This window comes from Leptonychotes weddellii, chromosome X, assembly GCF_054177405.1.
Source record: "Leptonychotes weddellii isolate Sample4059 chromosome X, ASM5417740v2, whole genome shotgun sequence".
NCBI classification, from domain to species: Eukaryota; Metazoa; Chordata; class Mammalia; order Carnivora; family Phocidae; genus Leptonychotes; species Leptonychotes weddellii.
Genome location: NC_138385.1, coordinates 88,843,246 through 88,858,336, shown reverse-complemented (window position 1 = coordinate 88,858,336; position 15,091 = coordinate 88,843,246). Strand labels below are relative to the sequence as shown.

The 15,091-nt window shown below is 40.4% G+C and overlaps 1 protein-coding gene across 4 annotated transcripts in view; it reads left to right on the top strand.

The window, feature by feature from the left end:
* Window positions 1-5,712: 5,712 nt before the first annotated feature.
* Window positions 5,713-15,091, top strand: part of ZFX (zinc finger protein X-linked) — a 54,995-nt gene continuing 45,616 nt past the window's right edge. The window contains exon 1 of one of the 4 annotated variants that reach the window (XM_081809035.1): window positions 5,713-5,818. The gene's annotated coding sequence lies outside the window, so the exon portion shown is untranslated. Of the gene's footprint in view, window positions 5,819-6,075; window positions 6,378-6,709; window positions 6,751-15,091 lie in introns of those variants that run through there. The other 3 variants (XM_081809038.1, XM_081809033.1, XM_081809034.1) reach the window with 3 other exon arrangements.

Below are 15,091 nucleotides of genomic sequence, written 5' to 3'. Positions count from 1 at the left end.
TGAGAGAAGATGGACTCTGAAAAACAAACTGAGGGTTCTAGAGGGGAGGGGGGTGGGAGGATGGGTTGGCCTGGTGGTGGGTATTGAGGAGGGCACGTTCTGCATGGAGCACTGGGTGTTGTGCATGAACAATGAATCATGGAACACTTCATCTAGAACTAATGATGTAATGTATGGGGATTTACATAAGAATAAAAAATAAATAAAAAAAAAAAAGAAAAAAAAATTAAATAAATAATGCTGCAATAAATATAGAGGTGCATGTATCTTTTCAAATTAGTGTTTTTTTTCCTTTAGGTAAATACCCAGAAGTGGTATTACTGGATCATATGGCATTTCTATTTTTAATTTTTTGAGAAACCTCCATAACTGTCACAGTGGTTGCACTAATTCACATTCCCACCAACAGGGCACAAAAGGGTTCCCTTTTCTCCACTACTTGCCAACATTTGTTGTTTTTTGTCTTTTTGATACTAGCCATGCTGAATAGATATAAGGTATCTCATTGTGGTTTTGATTTGCATTTCCCTGATGATTAGTGATTTGGAGCATCTTTTCATGTGGTTGTTGGCTATCTATATGTCTTCTTTGGGGAAATGTCTGTTCAGGTCCTCTGTCCATTTTTAGTCAGATTGTTTTTTTGGTGTTGAGTTATATAAGTTCTTTATATATTTTGGATATTAACCCTTTATCAGATATGTCATTTGCAAATATCTTCTTCCATTCATTTGGATGCCTTTTTGTTTTGTTGAAGGTTTCCTTTGCTGTGCAAAATCTTTTTATTTTGTTGTAGTCCCAATAGTTTATTTTTTATTTTGTTTCCCTTGCCTTAGAAGATATATTTACAAATATGTTGCTAAGGCTGATGTTGAAGAGATTATTGCCTGTATATTCTTTTAAGAGTTTTATTGTTTTAGGTCTTACATTTAGGTCTTTGGTCCATTTTGAGTTTATTTTTGTGTATGGCATAAAAAAGTGGTCCAGTTTCATTCTTTCACATGTAGCTGTCCAGTTTTCCCAACACCATTTATTGAAAAGATTGTCTTTTCCCCATTTTATATACTTGCCTCCTTTGTCTTAGATTGATTGACCATATAAGCCCGGGTTTATTTCTGGGCTCTCTAACCTGTTGCATTGATCTATGTGTCTTTTTTGGTGCCAGTACCATACTGTTTTGATTACTATAGCTTTGTAGTACAGTTTGAAATCTGGGATTATGATACCTCCAGCTTTGTTCTTCTTTCTCAGAATTGGTTTGGCTACTCAGGATCTTTTGTGGTTCCATACAAATTTTAGGATTATTTGTTCTAGTTCTGTGAAAAATGCTATTGGTATTTTGATAGAGAGTGCATTGAATCTGTAGATTGCTTTGGGTAGTATCAACATTTTAACAATATTAATTCTTCCAATCCGTAAGTACAATATATCTTTCCATTTGTGTCATCTTCAGTTTCTTTTATCAGTGTTTTATAGTTTTCAGAGTATAGGTCTTTCATCAGTAGCATATCCTTTTATCTGTAAATATTTTGATAATGTATCTCTAAAAGATAAAGACTCTTTTTAAGATATAATCAGATCATCATTACACCTAAACCAAATTAACAATAAATTGTTTATATCAGTATATATCCAGTTCATGTTGACAACAATCCAATGTTCACATTTCTCTATCTCATTTTTTTACACTTGTTTGTTTGAATCAAGATCAAAATAAAGTTCATACAGTGCATTTGATTAATAATATCTTTTAAGTCTTTTCTTATCTATTGATTTCCCCTCAAATTTTTTGCTATAGTTTATTTGTTGAAGAAAGCAGGTCCTATAGTGTTTACCACCATCTGAGTTTTGTTGATTGCATCCCCGTGATTTCATTGATATGTTTCTCTGTTCCCTGTGTTTCCTGTAAATTGGCAGTTAGAGCTAAAGAGTTGATCAGGTTCAGGTTTGATTTTTTTTTAAGATTTTATTTATTTATTAGACAGAGAGAGACAAAGAGAGAGCACAAGCAGGGGGAGAAGCAGGCTCCCGGCTGAGCAAGGAGCCCGACACGGTACTTGATCCCAGGACCCTGGGATCATGACCTGAGCTGAAGGCAGATGCTTAACCGACTGAGCCACCCAGGCGTCCCAAGGTTTAATTTTTTTAGTTGATGGCTCTGTGTACTTTTGTCATGAGGTATATGTGTAGTTGTCGCTCTGGTTAGCAGCCATTGCTGATCATTGCTTAGATCCATTAATTCACCTGGGGTTGCAAAATGGTTCTATTCTAATTCCATCAAGTCTTATTCACGTGTTTGTAGAATTATTAAAAGAAAATTCCCTTCATCAGCTATTTGTTTAGTCTGAGGAACAGTTCATAAAGGATCAGTGCTTCACCTTTCCCTTTACTGGTTTTCAGAACAATGAGTTGGTGCTCTACCATTCTGCAAAGGTGATCATTTTTTAAAATTCAAAATATAATACACATGCTAATTCACTCTTTTAAATTGTACAATTCATAGTCTCTGGTATATTCACAAAGGTGTGCAATCAATCATTTTTAAAAGTCTCATTATAAACTCACAAACATACTTGATGTGTTTCATTCCACAGCAGTTATTCTTTTGACATTCAAATTTTTTCATCTTTAGCCAACTAGAGCCTTTAAACTGGTCCCTGAGACCTTTTGACACAACCCCTAGTAAGCTTTGACATTTTCTTTTCTTGCTTTCTGTTATGAGGCGATATTCCTGGTTTGCTATGTACTTTTCTGCTCCAGCCCAGGAATCAGTCATTTCTTCCAGAAACCCTGGTTCCTTTAGTGGAAAATTGTATATAGAGGCCCCAGGCTGGGCACCAACAGGTCATTGTTTCTAGGCCTCACATATCGATTTTCACCTTTTTAGTGGAGCTAATTTGTTTGCTGTGTTCTGTGATTTATAATCCATGAGAATTTGGTTATTGGTGACTTTCAGGAACTAAACAATGTCTTATTCAACTAATGACTTGTGTGAAAAAATAGTTTGAAAATCACCTAATTGTCAGTCACTGTTTATTTTAAAATTATTTCCCTTGGGGAGGGTGTGTGGCTTAAAGGCTCAGATTAAAAATTCTTACTTGACATTAATTATAGCCAGCTGACTTCCAACATGATGCAACTTGCTCATGTTAAGATAAGTATAACTTAAGTATCAAGTATCAGATAAATGGTTCATTTTTATAGGGCATGCTTAGTTCAATAAAACTAGGGCCTTTCTAGGGGAAAGTGAATATTTTTCAACCTTTGGGATATAAAATATTGAATTACCACAACTTTATTCAAGAAGGTCTCCATTTTCTAAGGCAGTAATTTACTGTTTCCCATTTGGATTTCCATCAGTCAGTGATGTGGAGTGAAAATAAACAGCTTCTTTTCTTCTTGTTCTTTTCTTTCTTTTTTTTTTTTAACAGCTTCTTTTCTGACTAATCTTTCTCTGCAAAAGTGATTGAAAGGCCTTGTATTATTTCTGGCTCAAGGACCTATAAACATGTCAGGGATTTTAGTTAAGTTATTAAAACACTGTCAAAACCTTGAGTAGATGCTTTTAATATCTGATATACATTAACAGCTCTGAAGGAACAAATACATTTTAGCACATAACCAAAAGCCATTTGACTGTATTGAAACCATCTATTTTGTATTCACAGCATATGCCTTTGAAATATTCTGCTCTCCATGTACCTAAATAAAATTTCCTTTTATTGTGTGCTTATTTAAGCGAGAAAATGAAAGCACTTAAGAATGTTTTTATTCTGCCACACACAGCCTCCGTATTTGCAGTTCCCCAAGGGCAAGCACCACATCTTTTTACTCTGTGCCCAGAATTCTATAGGTCCCAAATACCAAAACATTGAACACAAGTATCAATGCAAGATGGGCTGTCCTTCAAGTGTAAGGTGTCAGGTCCTTAATCACTCACTGCTTGGTTACAAATGCTTTCATTGATCTTAGGTGTCCTCCAGGTCCTACTGTGAATATTTTCATAAACTATGTTTTGTATATTATTATAACATTGAACAATTTCTGATCTCTGCTTATACTTTCTTTGTTCCTTTATCATGAGTATTTTATATTGAGTGTACTTCTGGTGAAATGATTTTTATCATACACTGTTGTTTATGGCCTTCCATAAATGGATTTAAAGTACAAATTACTTTCCCTTTTTTGACAACTTATAGTTGAGCTCATCTGTACAATCATCTATAGAATATTTGTTGTACTGCAATAAAGTTTTATCTAATATAATGAATAGAACTAGGGCATTGTTTCCTAACAAAGTTAATAGTCTCTTATGTATGAAACGTAATGGCAAAGGGCTGTTGAAAAGTCTGAAGACCTAAACTACTTCTGGACTTTTAAATTGAGGAAACATCTTTTTCATTTATGATCCTTGATACTCTTTTCTGAAGTGCATTATACTGGTGTACTTAGAAGTATTTGATGGTAATTATGGAAGAACTAACAAGAATGCTGACATTAGGTTTTTGTATTCATGCTGCTTATAGCTACATGGTGATGAGGCCCCATTCTTGACATACCATAGCATTAAATGGAGGCCCTTGGAAAGTACTTAAAACACTGGTTATCATTTTTTTGAAATTATATTAGTGTGCACACACAAGCTATTTCCCATATTTTACTTGAACAAATACTAGTTTTATTTACCTTTCTGTGAATAGTCTGTATCACAACCTAATGCAATTTTCTAGAAATGTTGAAGACATGTTGTCATTCATCATTTTTGAAAGGAAATTTAATCTCTTGCAAAAACACCAAAGGTAAAGCCTGGAGAGGAAAATTACCATCCAGTATGTCCTCAGAGATTTGTTATTATACCTTTGTTTTTCCTTCTTGAAAGCATTTTATAACTGTAAAATGTCTGAGGGAATGGACAACTTGCATTCTGGGAGTTTTAAAAAGTTATGACAGGACCCTAAATACATGGCCTCTATATTTGAAGAGACGTCTCACCGGTATGCTATTTGCTTTATAACCTTTGTGTTCTTTACTGTTTAAAAATCTCTTTAACATTTTGTGAATTGAAGAAATAAAACATGTCAGGTTCTGGATTAATGTAAGGATTACAATGCGTAACATTTACCTAGTAAGTTGTAAACATAGTTTGGGTCCCAAGTTCAGTATGGAAAGAGCATAAAAATTTAATGGAAACGCAAATACGCATTTTTGGAGTTAATAAATGCTTGTTTATCAAATACATATTTTTATTTTTCTCCTAAGTCTTTTTAAACTTTAAAAGGCTTAAGTAGTTTGTAAAAAACATCCATACTCAATTCTGCTACCTCTCTATATTAAAGACTGTGAAAAACTCATTACTTATGAAACAATTACGCAAGACTTAAAATTTCATAGGCTCCCAAACTCTGAAATACAGATATATAGAAAATATACATTAAAAATTCCGGTTCATTGTAATGTGTGAAACCAGTCTGAAAAGGTAACCCTTTTTCTCATCTTTGTATCCTGCAAACTAATAAAATCAGTTAGGTCCTCTGACTGAATGCTTGTTAAAAAAAAAAATTAAACAGTTTGGTAGTAGCTGTAAGATAACCCTTCTCCCCCTCCTCGTGCCCACACACCCATTTAGACTGGCAAGCCTATTTTCATTTTATTTCAAAGATTTTTTTTTTTTTTTTTAAGCCAAGGCAGGGGACGCCGGGGACTGCTAAATTTATCTTCTCCAGCCACAGGGATGAAGAAAACACATTTACTGCGGGCGGGGGTCTGAGGGCCTGCAAACAACTCGAGCAGGCGCCTCGGCCGAGACAGGCGCGGAGAGGCGGTAGGTCTCCGGGGACGGCCCAGGGGGTGGCCGAGGCCCACGGGAGATGGTGGGGGGCGGCCAGGCCGGGTCGGGTGCGGGCCGCCCGCCTCTCCACTGGGTCGGAGGACCGCGGCCCCGCGCGGGCTTTACGGCCGAGGCGGCGGCAGCGGCGCGTGTGTAGCGGCGGCGGCGGCGGGCGGGAGCGCGGAGGAGGTGGAAAGAAGGGGGGCGCTGTCACGGAGACTCCGGCCGCCGGAGACCCCGCCGCAGCGAGGCCACTGGGCTCCCCGGTCGCGGAGCGTGAGCGGCGCCGACCCGGGGCGCCAAGGGGACACACCGGGCGGAGGAGGGGGCCTATCTACCCTTCCGCATTTTCCTGGGTCTCTCTCCCGGGCGGTGACGTGACGTGCTGACGGCGGGCCCGTGCCGGGGAGCTGGGCCGCTTTTTGTCAGCTCCGAGCTCGGCCCCTCCTCCCTCCCTCCGCCCGCCCCACCAGCCGGAGCCCGGCCCAGTGCTCCAGAGAAAGGCCGGCCTGCAGCACCCGCCACCGTCGCCGACCGCCCGCACGTCCGTCCGGTGAGTTCCGGGCGCCGCCGCGGCCGTGGGGCCTAGCGCGCGCGCAGCGGCCTGGTCCCGGCCTGGTCGGCGGCCCGCGAGGCGCCCTTCCGCGCTAGGCCGGGCGGTGCGGCGCGTGGCGCCGAGCAGGCCCCGAGGAGGCCGCAGTTAGGCCCGGGGAGGAGCCCGGCTGCCCCGAGCGGCGGCGGAGGCGCGCTCCGTGAACGGGCGGGGGTTGGGGGAGGGTCGCCCGGTGGCCCGGGAGGCGGCGGAGGGGCGTCGGGTCGGCGCCGCGGCCTGCCCGGGGCACCGCGCGGGGGCGAGGCCTGGCAAGGAGGCGAAGGCTGCAGGCGTGAGGTGAAGGCCGCAGGCCGGCCGGGCCGATTTTCGCTATGTAAATATCGGCGAGGGGGGGAGGGACGGGGGACAAGATGGCGGCGGCTCGGCGCCTGCTGCAGGGGACGATTAAGGGGGTTGTCGGGAGGGGGAGCCGCCATCTTGAAGGCGGTGTCTGAGGAGAAAATTCCGCTACAGCCCGTGAGGGGGGGTCGGAGAGCGGGCGGCGGCGGCGGCGGCGGCGGCGGCGGCTCCGGTGACGGGCCCCCGAGGCCCGGCACGGCAGCGTGTGCGCGCGGAGGGGGCGTGCTCGCTCCCCGCAGCGGCCATTGCCCTTGCCGCCATGATGGGCGCTCAGGCTCTAGGCGCTCGGCGGCAGCGCCACCTTGCTGCCCTCCCTCCTGCAGCCCCGTGACTGGCTGCTGCTTCCGCTGCATTTTAACTGAGCTGCCGCAGGCGGCCATCTCGTCCCTCAGCGTCCCTGGCCCCGCGCCTTTCTCCCGCTCCTGTAGCAACACGGGGGCTGTCGGGACGGGTGGCAGCCCAGATATCTGGGCTCACTACGGCAAATGGAACCCCACGACATTTTATTTTTACTCAACGTCGTACGTGGCTATTATGGTGCCCTAGATGCGGTTTTCCAACACTCACTGCTTTCTCTAGTACCTGAATAAAGAAAGAAAAATAAAATTCGATAGGAAAGAAGTTCTCATCACTCTTTTATCCAACAGGGGGCAAAGTGTAATTTGCACAGCACGAAAACGAATACATTTTTAAAGGAGTCTTTTCAGCTCATTTATTTGAAAACAACTTTCTTGAAAAGGTCCATTTAAGCTATTCGTGCTGTTGGTATTAACTTATTTTTGAGGAGTAAGAAGGGCAGAAAGTTTTTTATTTTCTTAGTGCTGCAGTCTTTATTCATCTGCTTGCCATGTTTTTTAGTTTATTTGATTTGAAAACTTCTTAGGTAGCATTCTGTCCCTTAAAGGACTTTTGATTGCATACTGCACAACTCCCCAGTAAACTTGGAACCCAGTGTTACCGATGTGCTGGGCTGGCTGATAAGAAAGATTAGAAAGGTTCTTGTAATGCATACGGTGGCTGCAAGAAGTTCACTGTTCAGAGGCGGAGGAGACGTGGTGAATTGCACTCAAGTGCTGCGGAAAAGGTACAACGAATTACTGGGGTTTCAGAGGAAGGCAGAGTTTCTATTTGGAGCATGAGGAAAAGATTTCTGAAGTAGGTGACATTTTGAGGTTACTTAAGGATGGGTAGGACTTTGTTAAGCAGAGGTGGGGCCTGGGGAAAGGGCATTTCAAGGGTGAAGCTTCTTCACAAAATAGTATTTGGAAAAAAACAAAACTAAAAACAAAGCAGCAAGTATTTGTAGTTCGGCAGGAGTCGATGGTGAAGGTGGGAGGGTGGTGGGGATCCTGGCTAGAAAAGGTGGAAGAACTTGCTTGCCAGGTGGAGGGGCTTATATGATCGGGCTGCCCGGGGAAGCCCTCACGTAGAAGGATGACGATACACCTGAGCTGGGCTTCATATTTCCTTAGTTCCATTGGACTAGGAAAGGTTTCAGAGTTGAGAAATAATGAGAGTAGCAAGTGGATCAATGTTTTCACTACCTGAATGATTATCAAAACTGTTCAGAAGTTAAGCCAGTTTTGCTGCTACTTCAATGATCCGTTTGTACTAGAGAGCTGCTCTTTTCTCTCCTAACTTCACTCCAAATAACGTGTAGTTCTGAGTTATAATTTCTGTAGTAAACAAAGAGGGAGAGGTTTCTAACTTTTCATTTATTGTGGTTGAAAATTGCAGTACTAGTGCTCTGGGTTACTTATGAAAATGAGCAATGAACCTGTAAGTATTCTCATGGTGATTTTTTAAGAAGTCAGTTTGAAAAGTTAGAAGAAAGATTACTCAAAAGGCAGCAGCCTTCAGATGGCCTTTTGCAATCCCTGTTCTTCCCCCCGTGAGAGTAACTACCCTTTTGTTAAGGCTGTTTGCTAAGCCAAACCTTCTCATGTTTTGATTAATATTTGACTGTCCTAGTTGGACGTGTGGGGAATGTGTTTCCTCGAATTTTATGATCTAAATCTATAGGTAGCGTCAGTATTGACTAGAAAGTTGTTTCAGTTTTTCCATTTTCCTGGACCGCAAGAGGTCAGAGCACTGATGCTCTGGGAGAGGACGGAAGGGAACTGAAGATTCTCATGTTTAACATAAGGAAGGGGCCATGGTTTAGGAAAGCTGGAGAAACACTGCATTGTAGGAGGCTGACTACAAGCAGGTTGCTAAGCAAGTGGGCTGCGGTTGTTGAGGTGGTAAGGATAAACATAAACTTAGAAGAACCAGTTGCTTTCTATCTTGACAGCTGGGAAAGACCTAGGAGAGCTGTAAAAAAGAGAACTGTCTAGCTGCACACGCAGTACAGCAGGAGTAGGTGGTTAAGATTGAGACTCAAGTTGCATAGTTAAGAAGACAGATCATGTGTAGTTTAGAAGGATTTCTATCGGAAACCATTAACTATAAAATGTTTTTGCCTGAAAGGGTAGACCTTGATGATCTGGGAAACTGACTGGTGTTAACACCTTATTACCCAACCATTTTGGATAAGTGAGGTGTTAGTTCTTAATTTATGTGTATATTTCAGATAGGTTCAAGTTTCCTTTTTTAAAAAACATGCTCACAGTGCATTAAAAAAAATTTTTTTTTCCACATTGCTCTTTGTAAATGCTTCCTCTCTAACCCCATCCAGACTCGTAATTATCATTGATGACCTTGCTTGTGTTGTGTTTGTGTACACTGGTGATTCCAGACTATTTTTCTACTCTCAGACTCTTCCACCTGTCCTTGAAACCCCTCAGCCTCACAGAGATTACCTAATCTCTTACTTAAACCAGAAAGATAGACAACAATCTGATCTAAGCATTTGAGTTTCCTTCCTTTCCACTGCATACTCTTCCTCTGTCTCTACCTAGGCTTTCCTCCCGTTCTTTTCGCTGCAGGAAGAATTGACCTCCTTCAGGCTCACAACTGCTCTGCCCGTCTGCTCCACCTGTTTGGGATGGGGCTCTTTCAGTGATTCTGCTGCTTGCATCATTGCCCTCTCTGTGCCTTTCCCTCTCCTTAGAAACATTCCTAGGTTTGCTTATCTTAGAAAAACCTCACTTGTCTTCTCGTTCCCTTCACCAGTACTTTTATTTCTTTTCATTGCACTTATTCCTGAATCCACTATTTCCGAAATTGGGAAACTTTCACATGTCATTGGGTGTATCAAATAAAAGTGTTCTTTGTTTCAGAAACTTTCTGTGCTTTTTCTTTCTGTCATGGTATTTCCCTCAAGGTCAATCCTCTGTCCTTTTTCTTGAATCTTTTCCCTTGGTTTTAATGTCCCTTTACCATGCCTACCCTCTTTTCTAATTTCTTATCTAGCATTTCCAGTTGCCTACTGACCATCTCTACCCAGGTGTGTTACTATCTCAACATTTGGCTGAAACCAAATTTATTTGGTATATTGTAGATGTCCAGTACTATTTATAGTCTTTTTTCTTATTTGTTTTTTAACCCAGAGTCCCTCAAACAAGTCTTGCTGTCTCACTTTCTTTTTCTTATTGGCACTATTGTTTTTCCAGGCTCATTCTTCTTTGTCTCATATCAGTGTGGGCAACTTTAATTTGGTATTTAACCTATTAAATTTGAACTGCGTGCTTATATTTTTGTCGTCTTTTCTGAACCTGAATGTAGAGGCAGGTTCTCCTTTATTATCCTCGAGCAGTACCTGGCATATGGTCATTATCTCTAAAAACAATGATCTCAGTTATTGGTTATAGAAAACTTTTTGTAGGTGATTAGTTTTCAGGTAGTAAGGCATCTAATCTGTGTGTCCTTTGACCAAGGAATATACATATTAAGGCACACTACATGAGCTAGGTAACCCCTGCCCCCACGGCTTAACTTTTTGGGGTTGATATGGCCAATCTCTTCTTATTCCTGTCAAATTATTTTTCCAAACAACTTTGTAAATAAAAACCCAGGTATCTTGGAGCGCCTGGGTGGCATAATCAATTAAGTGTCCGACTCTTGGTTTTGGCTTGGGATCAGTCCCTGCATTGGGCTCCACACTCAGTGTGGAGTCTGCTTGAGATACTCTCTCCCTCTCCCTCTGGCCCTCCCGCTAGGATGTGCTCTCTCTCTAAAATAAAAAATCTTTTTAAAAAGTATTTTTATTTATTTGAGAGAGAAGGGGAGCACGAGTAGGGGGAAGGGCAGAGGGAAAGGGAGAAGCTTAGCAGGGAGCCTAATATGGGGCTGATCCCAGGACCCCCGGATCATGACCTGAGCCAAAGGCAGATGCTCAACCTACTGAGCCATCCAGGTGCCCCTAAATAAATAAATCTTAAAAAAAAAAAATCCAGGGGCGCCTGGGTGGCTCAGTCGTTAAGCGTCTGCCTTCGGCTCAGGTCATGATCTCAGGGTCCTGGGATCAAGCCCCGCATCGGGCTCCCTGCTCAGCGGGAAGCCTGCTTCTCCCTCTCCCACTCCCCCTGCTTGTGTTCCCTCTCTCGCTGTGTCTCTCTCTGTCAAATAAATAAATCTTTAAAAAAAAAAAAAAATCCAGGTATCTCATAACTATATTTTATTCAGAGGAGGCACACTTTAAGGAAAAATCAGTGAGAAGTAAGTATAGGATTTTTTAAAATATATTTAAGATTTTTAAATTGTGAAATATTTCAGAACTCCTGAAAAGCAGGCATCACCAAGATTTAACAGAACTTAATAGTTTATTACATATTTGCTTCATAACTTTTTTTGTTTGTTTAAAGAAAATCTCACATCCATTTAAAGAGTGCCCCCCCATCCCATTCCTGTCTTTTCTTTGCAAGAAGTAACAATTGTCCTCATATGTATGTACCAAAACCATTATCAGGTATTGGTTTTTGTGTTTTAATTTTACATAAATGGTATCATACTGTGTGTGTCGTCTCTCTCTCTTTTTTTTTTCACTTAACATTGTGTTTTTGAGGTTTATCCATTTTGTGTGTGGGTCTAGTTCAGGAGTTCTCAGAGTGTGCTCTGGGAATTCCCAGGGATCCATAAGATTCTTCTGGCCGCATTCTTGTGTGCACTGCATGAGTGCTGTACAGAGGCTGCGTGATACATGATGTCATAATAGGTTGAACCCAGAAGCACTTATGGGAATCCAGCTGTTCTCTATTAAGCCTATCTTTAAAGAGATTTGCAGAAGTGTAAAATAATACTATTCTTTTCACTTATTTTTTTGTTTTGAAAAATAGTTATTTAAAAATAAGTGTTTATGTACAGTTGGCTTGTTTTTAACGAATTAATAAATTTTTAAATGTCTCAGATTTTATTTCTATTATAAATATCTGTAGATAGAACCCACATAAAGAAAAATTCTTTGGGGTCCTCAATTTATAAGAATGTAAGGGGATCCTGAGACGAAGAACTACTGATCTAATTCATTATACTTGTATTTCAATGTATAAATATACTGTGGTTTATTTATCTATTCTTATGGAGCAGCCATTATGTTGTTTGTAGTTTTGTGCAGTTTCAAACAATGCTGCTGTGAACATCCTTACACAGGGTTCTTCTCTCTTGAGATTATAGATGTAGAATTGCTACATTCAGGAGTGTGCATTTGTCAACTTTACTGGGAATTGCGGCATCATCAAATTTTGTTCCATTTGACACTCCCACCAGCTGTGTATCAGCCTCTATTTCTGGAGACTACTGCCAAAAGATTAGCCTTTGCAATTTTTTCCAATCTGTTGTGTATAAATTGTATCTCATTGCTGTTTTCTCTTTGCATTTCTTAGATTACTGTTGAGGTTGAGCTTTTTTCCCCACGTATTTATTGACCATTTGAATTTTCTGTGATTTGCTTATTTTATCTTTGGGTCCATTTTTCTGTTGGGTTGTTTCCTTTTTCTCATTGATTGGTGGATATTCTTTCTATATTCTGAATACTAATGATTTATAATTATAAATACTGAAAATACCATTTCCTAGTCTGTGGCTTATCTTTTAGCTTGTTTGTGTAGGACTTCTTAATGTGAAGGTAGCCAGTTTTCTCAGTTTTTTTTTCATTGATGACTTATGTTTTTTTGTATCTGCAAGAAGTTCTTCCCTTACCCCAAGGTCATACTGATACCATACTTTTTCATATTTAGGTCATTAATTCATCTGGAATTTTTTTTCTGTTGTGTGATGTAGGGATCTAACTTTATTTTTTTAATATGGATTCATTGAGTAATTCAGCCTTTCTCCCCACTGATTTATAGTGAAACTCCTGAGGTTTATTGTATTCTGATATATACACATCTGTTTCTAGTTTCTTCTGCTTTCATTGGTCTGTTTAACTCTCTGTATCTGTATCACTCTGATTTAATAATGATAGCTTTATAACTAAAATTTTTTTTTTTTTTTGCTTTATAATATGTCATTTTTCTTCAGAACTTTTAAAGCTGTTTTCTTTCTTTTTATTTTTGGGTCGGTTTGTCAATGTCTATGAAAAATTTGGATTTTTATTATATTTGTGTCAAATTTATAGAATAAATATATAGACACGTATAGATAGTATACATACTAAGTAGTGGAGCTGGGATTTCAATCTGAGCATGCTCTGCTGCTTTTCATAAAGCTCTTGCACAACTTTTGTTAGATTTTTTTGCTAGATACTATGCAATTTTTGTTGTGAATAGGATTTTGTTATTAGTTATTATTATTTTTTTTTTTTTAAAGATTTTTATTTATTTATTTGAGAGAGAGAATGAGAGAGAGCACATGAGAGGGGGGAGGGTCAGAGGGAGAAGCAGACTCCCTGCCGAGCAGGGAGTCCGATGCGGGACTCGATCCAGGGACTCCAGGATCATGACCTGAGCCGAAGGCAGTCGCTTAACCAACTGAGCCACCCAGGCGCCCATTTTAGTTATTATTTTTATTTAGTTATTGCTAATGTATAGGGAATACTACGGCCTTAGGTGTATTCATCATGTAACCTTGCTGATTTTTGCTCTTACTATATTTCATAGATTCTGAGATGCACTTTTCTCCCCTATATTTTAGAATTTATAAAATCAAAATAGGTTTTCAGTAGGCCACCTTATAATCACTGTCGTTCAGGCAGCAGTTATGATATAGTTCTCATTGCATACACATGCACACACTTAGTCAACACTCTTCATTTTGTCATCACTTAAATGAGCATGTGCATTGTTGTGTTGTTATTTCATGCCAAACACTACAGCTGAAGGCAGAAATTGTGAAGTGGATGTCTCACTGGAAAGAAAATCCCACAGATGATAATGAAGCATTTTAAGAAATGCTACGTCACCAACACTCCTGTTGGCAGAGGACAATATTGTAAGAAAGATTGGATAGCTTTGAGTAGAAAAGCAATCCGTGGTAGGACCCTGAATGTGAAGTTTTAGGAAAATCATACCAATTTCTTTTTGCTTTTATTTTTCTTTCTATATATGTGCAAGATACGATAAAATATAAGTCTAAAAGAATGGTCTCAATCTAAAATGAAAATTCTAGTTAAAGTGTGACATCAGTTTAATTGGCAGTGTTTTTCTTAGTTGTATGTAAAACAAGGGTGCATCTTATAGTTGGTAGTATCTTTAGATTGAATGAAACGTGCAAGTGATAGATTATAATTCTTTTGCGTTTTCTAAGTAGCTGAGTGTGAATAATGAAGGTTTTATTTCTTCTTTTCCATTAGATTTTGCCTCCTGTTTCTTTTTATTTTTTTTGGATCTGCATTGACTAATGCATTTAGCACAGTTGAATGGAAGCGTTGGTATCAGGCATCCTTCTCTAGATACTTTAATGGAGTGCTTCTAATATTTTAACATTAAATATGCTGTAGTGGGGTTTTTTTTTGAGGGGATAGATGTTATTAGTTTATTTTCTACTTATCATTTTAGAGTTTTTGTCTTGAACAGTTGATTTTTTTTTTTTTTAGTGCTTTTGCTGCATCTGTTGGTGTGATGAATTGCATTGATAGATTTTTTTTTTTTTAATGTAGGCTCCATGCCCAGTGTGAAGCCCAACATGGGGCTTGAATTCATGACCCTGAGATCAAGACCTGAGCTGAGATCGAGAGTCAGACCCTTAACCAACTAAGCTACCCAGGCATCCCTAGATTTTCTATTTTAAACTGTCTTTGGGGGCGCCTGGGTGGCTCAGTTGGTTAGGCGACTGCCTTCGGCTCAGGTCATGATCCTGGAGTCCCGGGATCGAGTCCCGCATCGGGCTCCCTGCTCGGCGGGGGGTCTGCTTCTCCCTCTGACCCTCCTCCCTCTCATGCTCTCTGTCTCTCATTCTCTCTGTCTCAAATAAATAAATAAAATCTTAAAAAAAAAAAA